This window comes from Camelus dromedarius, chromosome 4 (genome assembly GCF_036321535.1).
Source record: "Camelus dromedarius isolate mCamDro1 chromosome 4, mCamDro1.pat, whole genome shotgun sequence".
Classification (NCBI taxonomy): Eukaryota; Metazoa; Chordata; class Mammalia; order Artiodactyla; family Camelidae; genus Camelus; species Camelus dromedarius.
The window spans coordinates 88,511,286-88,518,445 of NC_087439.1; the positions used below are offsets into that span (position 1 = coordinate 88,511,286).

Genomic DNA, 7,160 nt, shown 5'->3' on the forward strand with positions numbered 1-7,160 from the left:
CTACAGGACTGTGTGCAATGACAGTACCAGGCCGGTCCCATGCAGCCCCTCTGGGGCCTTGGGTCTTCCTGTTCCACCTGCTGGAATACTCTTCCTCCAGGTTCCTATAGGCTGTGCGCCAACACTTGGTACAGAGCGTGCTCAGATGCCCCTCGTCAGAGAGGACTTCTCAGAACCCCCCTGTTCAGTATGGCTTTTCTTATGTTAATCAATATCTTGCTTTGTCACCACCTGTTATATATTAATTGTCGGTGGCGTGACGTCATGTACACACGAACACAGTGCGGAGAGAAGCGAAGCAGTTCTCTGTTTATTGATTTTTTTAGAAAAGGTTTTATATAGGACATGCATGATGCCCCACACATACCATCTAACTTATGACAATGTTAATAATCTTAAGCTATTTAGGTCCCCAGGCTCCTGCAGTAAGCACAGGATGTTACATCATCAAGGACAGATTGTTTGAAAGTTCATCACGAAACTTCGTTAAGTAGGCCATCTCTCACCCAGCCGGCTGAGCCTGTCTTAGGTTGTCCTCCTCTGAGGATCTTACCCGTCACTGGCTAGCCAGCCGTCCATACTGGATACATTAAGTAGGCCATCTCTTATCCAGCCTGGATACGTGGCATTCCTCACAGCTTGTTTATCAGTTCAGCCCATGGCTTATTCTCTAGAGCCTTCAGGCGGGGCCCTACATTAATATGCTCAATTGTTTTTGTAATTTAATTTTTCCCACTAAAGTAGAAGAGCCATAATGGAAATTTTTTTAAAATTAAACTATAATTGATTTACAACATTGTGTTAGTTTTAGGTGTACAAAAAAGTGATTCCGTTTTATATAATATATGTATTCTTTTCAGATTCTTTTCCGTGATAAGTAATTACAAGATATTGAATATAGCTCCCTGTGCTACACAGTAAATCCTTGTTGTTTACCAGAAGGGATTGTATCCATCTTGGTGTCTGCTCTATTCCTAGTACTAAGTAGGTAGGATAAATTAACTAATACTATCCAAGTATGTAACAGAAGATTGATTATTAAATCAGTCAGGGTTCTCCAAAGAAAGAGAACCGGTAGGGGTTTTATATATATTATGTGTTAAATGTGTTAAAATGGTAAAAACTGGGGTGCTTTATGAAATAGTTTAAACAGGATCCAGATAATCTGAACACTCTGAATTTATAGGAAAATTTCCGCTTGCATTTTTGAGGTGAAAAGTACAATGTCTGACAATTTACAGTAATTAAGTTTAATGGTATTTTATTTTTATATACTCTGGTTATAGTAGAGAATACTCTTTCAGGCCTCAGGAATTTTGAATTTAAATATCATTAAAATAATGGGTATTTATATTTGTGAAAAGGCCTCTCTGAGAAAGACGTCTACACCGGGTTTGACTATAATTAAGATATAATGTTATAAACCAATGTTACCTCAATAAAAAGGAAAGAAAAGAACATTAAAAAATAGAACTAGCAGGATAAACATAAGGAAAGTGTACAGATGGAAATAATTCAAAGCAGAAAAGAACAAAATAGAAAATAAAGAAATTGCCAAAGATAAGAACCTTATTGTGACTTAATGGGTGTCCTAAAAGACAATGTGCACCAAAATTTTCAGTAAATGTTCAGCTTTCTTAAAAAAATAGACGACTGCCTTGGCAAATACCGGCCACTTAAAAACTTCCCCCTGTCTTGAAAATGAATACATGTATGTTCATGTACGACTGAAGCATTATGCTGTGCACCTGAAACTGATACAGCGTTGTAAACTGACTATGCTTCAATAAAAATATAGATTAAAAAAACCCACTTCCCCATCTGTAAACCTCACAGGAGTGCCCCTAATGGGCAGACTGACCTGCAGCCACACAGAGAAGCGAATCCAGCCAAATGCTTTCCCAGGGTTCTTCCACGCAGGAGAGAGGGGGCCCTGGAAGGTGGTGGCAGCCACAGTGACAATGTTGAGTTGCCAACAAACAAGGACACACAGGCTTCTTCAAAGTTTTTTCTGAGGCCAACTAACTTATGATGATAAGGTCTACCTTCTCTGCCATGCTGAGTCTCAAAGGGTTTTATCTTTTCTCCTTGAATCACAAGGCCTCTGCCCATAAGCTAACGGGAGTGAGGAGTGGAGGGGTGTATGTGTGTGTGTGTGGTCTTAGAAATAAAAGAAAGCCTGAAGATGGATGTGACGTGTTAAAGAACTCACCTGTTAAATACCTGGAGCAATCCTGTCTACCTGAGAGATGAAAGTATTTCTGTAAACGCATTCGCGCTTCCTTGGTGGTAGCAATCAGCTAGCCCTCTGATAATTTCACTTTGAAAAGGAATTAGCAATAATTCCACTGAAGATGCTGCTCCCCAGAAGAGTGAGGGTGGTTCCAGCTCTCAATGGGAGGACAGCTTTGGAGGGAAGACCTTCCAGATCACCCTCTATTGTTCACCATCCAGTCTACACTTTCACAAGCTGATCCCACATGAAGATAGACTTTTTGGGGGAACTATTAGATGAATTGTCTCTTCCGTGAGGTAAAGTAAATCCTGATCCAATTTATATCAACAAAGCTCTTACTTAGACTAGGTGGCAAGGACAATCAGACACTGGGTTACATCAGTAGAGAGCAACAGTGACAACGAACAAAATTTGCCAGTAGTTAAGTGGAGGTGACTACTTTCTCTCTGCCTCTCCTTCCCAGATGACAGGGAGTCACTCTTCTATGGAGGATGTTTCTGGGGTTTTCCAGGTCTTTCTTGTGTAAGTAAGTGATGAAAGGACTCTATGCTGAGTCATTGATGAGCCTTATGGGGAGTCATCTAATTTCTGTGCTTCTGGAAGCCCACTCTCTTCTTTTGTCCATGATATTTCTGACTATTCTGATTGTGGGTCGTTTGCACAAATCTGTGGTTAAACTTTTGGTTGAATTTCTCATCTTTTCTTCTCCATGGCTCTCATGGACCTATGACTGTTTCTGCTGTCCTGCAGATGCTGAAATTCCTCTGACTTTTCTTCATCTTTTTGCCTGTTCTGGCATGCCTGCCCTCTGAATTTGGCTTGAGAAAATCAGAAATAAACCTAATAGAAGAAACATAATCTCCCATTTGATGGGGATGGGAGGGGACCACTGCCTCCTTGAAAAGAGAAGGAAATGAATAGGAAGAGGTAGAAATGGAGGAAGATGATCTTGAGGAAGAAGGGAGGAAGTTATTTTGCTCAATTCATAAGGAGAGAAAGAAAGCTTCTAGGATTTTTCCAGTTCTTGAGTTCAAATACCAGCTTCATCATTTTCTAGCTGTGATTTGGTGCATGTAACATGTGGTGCATGATATTGTCCTTGCTCCTCATTACGGCCTCCAGACAATCATTCCCAGCCCCTTGGGAGAACTTTGACATGTTCCTGTTTTGGAAACTCATTTAAGTTGATCACCTTCTTCTGGTTGCTGGTATCTGTTGACCTCCTGATCTCTTTTCTATTGTCATCAAACGCTTTGGCATCAACTCCTTACCCCAAGTCCTACTTTTACATTGCAGTTCTTCAACATCCACGTGAAAAAAATGCATCTTGTCTTTCCACTTCCTGAATCCCATTTCCAAAGACCGCTTTTACAGCCACCCACTCTCATGGCCACACCTTCTTCTTCCAATAGGGGATTCACTCATCTGGCTCTATCTACAGCCATCTCTTCTTGCTTACTTGATCAACCACTTCCACTGCACCATTCTTCAGCTTTATTAGGAGACCAACATTCTCTTTCCAATATCCCAGATTTCTCCTTATTATTCTTACAATAATCATATCAGTGCCAGAAACTTCATAACTTCGTTGCCTGTAAATGCTTTGATCACACTTGTGTAGAAAAACCACAGTTTTTTTTTTTTAACTGAGTCCATTTCTTAGCTGGTGACTACATTCATTAGTGTGTCTATTGGATTTATAGCTGAGTTCTCCATTAGACTGTAAATTCTATGACATCAGGAATCAAATATATTATTGTTGATTGCAAGTATACGCCCAGCGCCTAGAAAAGGGTCTGGTAGAATATGGGTTTAATAAATATTTTTAAATGAATGGAAAATCTACTGAACCCCAATTGCCTCATTTTATAAAGTTGGGATCATAATATAGGTCTCATGATAATGCTGTGAAGATTAACTGAGATCTGTGCATATAAGGAACCAAACACAGTTATCTGGCATATAGTTACTGCTCAGTGTAGTTTGGTTCCTTTTTTTCCATTTTCCCTTCTTTTTATTCCTCCCACTCTATAGCTAGCAACTGTTTACCTGCCTCCATGAGCAGGAAGTGAGTGGGTGTCCTGTGATCCAGACCTTGGTCTTGGCAGGTGGAAACAAGGAGTAGCAGCCCAGGGAGGGGTGGAGGACTCGTTGCTGACCCAGAGGGGTGTTCAGGGGCTCCCCTAGCCCGTATTTCCCCAGACCTTCGAGCACTTCCACTGTGCCCAAAGCAGCTGCTTCTGCCAGGGGGAAAGTGACCAGAAGACTAACTGCTCAGAATAGCCAGAGACCTTTGCTCTTAGAAGAAAGGGCAGAGAGGACAGAGTCTGGGGTTGCAGGGAAGAGCTGAGGTTTTCAGCAATCATTAGAGGATTCTTCGGCAAGAAGCATTTTCTTGGGTCTGACCTTCAACTTCAGCTGTGAGATCTGCCGGGGAGGCTTCTGGGCCTGGAATCCTGCCTCTCAAATGCTCAGATGTTGGCACTCCTCCAACTCCACCTTTATTCCATGTTTGGGTGACTGTCCAGGTTGATACATTTATGTGTCTGCCTTATCCTTTGATCTTCTCACAGGCAGGCCATTTACCAAGACTGTAATGAGCAGCTTTCAGCATCATATTCACTTGGGGAACTTGGTGGAAAAATAAATGCCCTGGTCTCATCTCTACAGCTTTGGATTGGGTAGATAAGGTTTGGGGCCCAAGAATCTGCATGTTTACCAAGCACTGGTGTTACTGATGGAATGTAGCAGCTGACCAAGGGACATTGCATTGGCCCAGGTCTCCTCAAGGCTAGCCCCTGACCACAGTGGCCATTCACAAAGATAAGAGATGAGATTTATTACAACTCCTTCTGGTTTCCCCCCTCTTTCATGGAGATCCTGGCATTCCTTTCCAAGAGGAGATCCTAGAGTCTTCCGTGTGCAATTTGCAGCAGCTACTCCGTGATTCTCCTGATTCTGACGTGCCACACCCCCAAGCTGAGGACCACTCTGACGCCCCTGCCCAGATCATCCCAGATCGCACAAAGTGGTGTGGCAGGGCTCTGCACGCTAAGAGAGATGTGCACACAAGTATCTGACACTCCTCAGTCCCCAGTAGACTTCTACCACCTCCGTATCTTCTGGAAGTCCTTCAGTTGGTAAAATACAAGGTATTTTCTTCTAATACCTCTTTAATTTTAATGACCATCTATAAATATGGCTTCCAGCAACCTAATTCAGTCTGGTTGTCCCTCTGTGTCTACATTTCTTGAGATTCTGAGTGCTTAGGTTGTCCTCCAAGGATGCAATCCCCCAGTAAAACCAAATCAGTTCTTCCTAACACATAGTATTAATAAGCACATAAAAAGAACCCTGCTGGTAGCTGCCTTTGTTTTTTAAACTTAATCCCTACTTGGGGAGATATTTATACTATATGCTTTCCATGACTTCTTTCTAATCCTTTGAAAAGTTTGCAAAGGAGGTATAATCTCCATTTGGTGGATGAGAAAGCAGAAATTCAGACAGATAACGTGGCTTGTCCAGGGTCATAGAATTTACAAGCCAGTTCTGTAAGGATGCAAAGCCTAAACTCCTTTTTTTTTTTTCTCCTACCTACTGGGTTAGGACATGATAATCTCAGTTTCTTTCCCTCATTCCTTTCAAGCTGATTCACAATCTTATTTGCTTCCTTTGTCCTTGCTGGCCACGCCCAAAGATTGAACCTGTGTGGTATATGGCTTAAGATTGCCATCTGAAATGATGAGTGTCATTAAATGGTCACGTTATCACCCCAGGAATGATGCCTAATTCCTATCTGGAAACGTTCCTAAATTGAAAGTTCAGATGAAAGGGGAGGAGCATCTGTACTGAGAGCCAGCTGTGTCTGTGAGGCCGGGGGATGCAGGAAGGGGGAAGACCCCTTCTGTTCCCTTTCTCCAGAACCCGCTCTGCCAGCCTGCTGCTGATGCCACTGATGGGGTTTTGGAAGTAGTTTCAAAGATGTTTTTCCTTTATTATTGCATCTAAGAGTGTATAATTTTAAGCATATGTTGCAGACCCTCTCCAACCTTTGGCAAATGATATAATCAATGACATTTAAATGATTGTTTGACTCATGTAAAGACCTTCTCCATAACAGAGCCAGTGAGGAGTGGAAATAAGAATTTGTACAAATTGCTATTTTGCTATTGCCCTCTCTGTTCTGATACAGAAATTTCTCTCTCCTCTGGACTGAATAATTTTCTGTACTGTATTTTACCCTGTTAAGATCAGCAAAGGCTGGTTGGCTATTTGGTGAAACCAATGTCTGCAGCAAAAACTAGAAAGATGTCTTCCATCAACTGCTTCTTCCGGCAGGTAAGTCAAGCTTGTCCGGGCTTACCTTCGTGGTCTTGAAAGAGAAGAGGAGGCTTTACACAAAGGGAGAGTGTTAGCTGGCCAGAAACAAAATTAACCAGGCAAATGTGGTGTTCTGGACCTGGCTCCCCTGGAACACAAGGCCAGCATCTCAAAGTTCCCATCTGTAGGGCAGATGGGGTAATAACACCTGCCACAGACTTTTTTTGGTGGGGGAGAGGTAGTTAGGTTTACTTATTTGTTTATTTTTAGAGGAGGTACTGAGGTTTGAACCCAGGACCTCATGCACACTAAGCATGTGCTCTACCACTGAGCTATACCCTCCCCTCAATTGGGTTGAGTTTTTAAAAGGCCACAAACTTGTGCTTTTTCTCTATGACATTTTACATTAATTCCTATCTGCAAAGTTGGCTGCGTCTTTCCCCCTATCATTTTCTTTAGTAAAGACTTCTTTTCCAGGCTCTCAAAAGCATTTTGGTTTCTTAGCATAAAAATTTAGATATCTGGCTCCTTTTATTGCAGCTATTAACACGCTGCCTCATTTTACCTGTTACACCACTTACAACCTGTCCTTGAACCACCTCCT

The 7,160-nt window shown here is 42.0% G+C and overlaps 1 non-coding gene across 1 annotated transcript; it reads right to left on the reverse strand.

Moving 5' to 3' along the window:
- Nucleotides 1-6,826: 6,826 nt before the first annotated feature.
- Nucleotides 6,827-6,899, reverse strand: TRNAT-AGU (transfer RNA threonine (anticodon AGU)). The gene has a single exon. It is a non-coding gene; the product is annotated as a tRNA-Thr (tRNA).
- Between the last annotated feature and the right edge of the window lie 261 nt (nucleotides 6,900-7,160).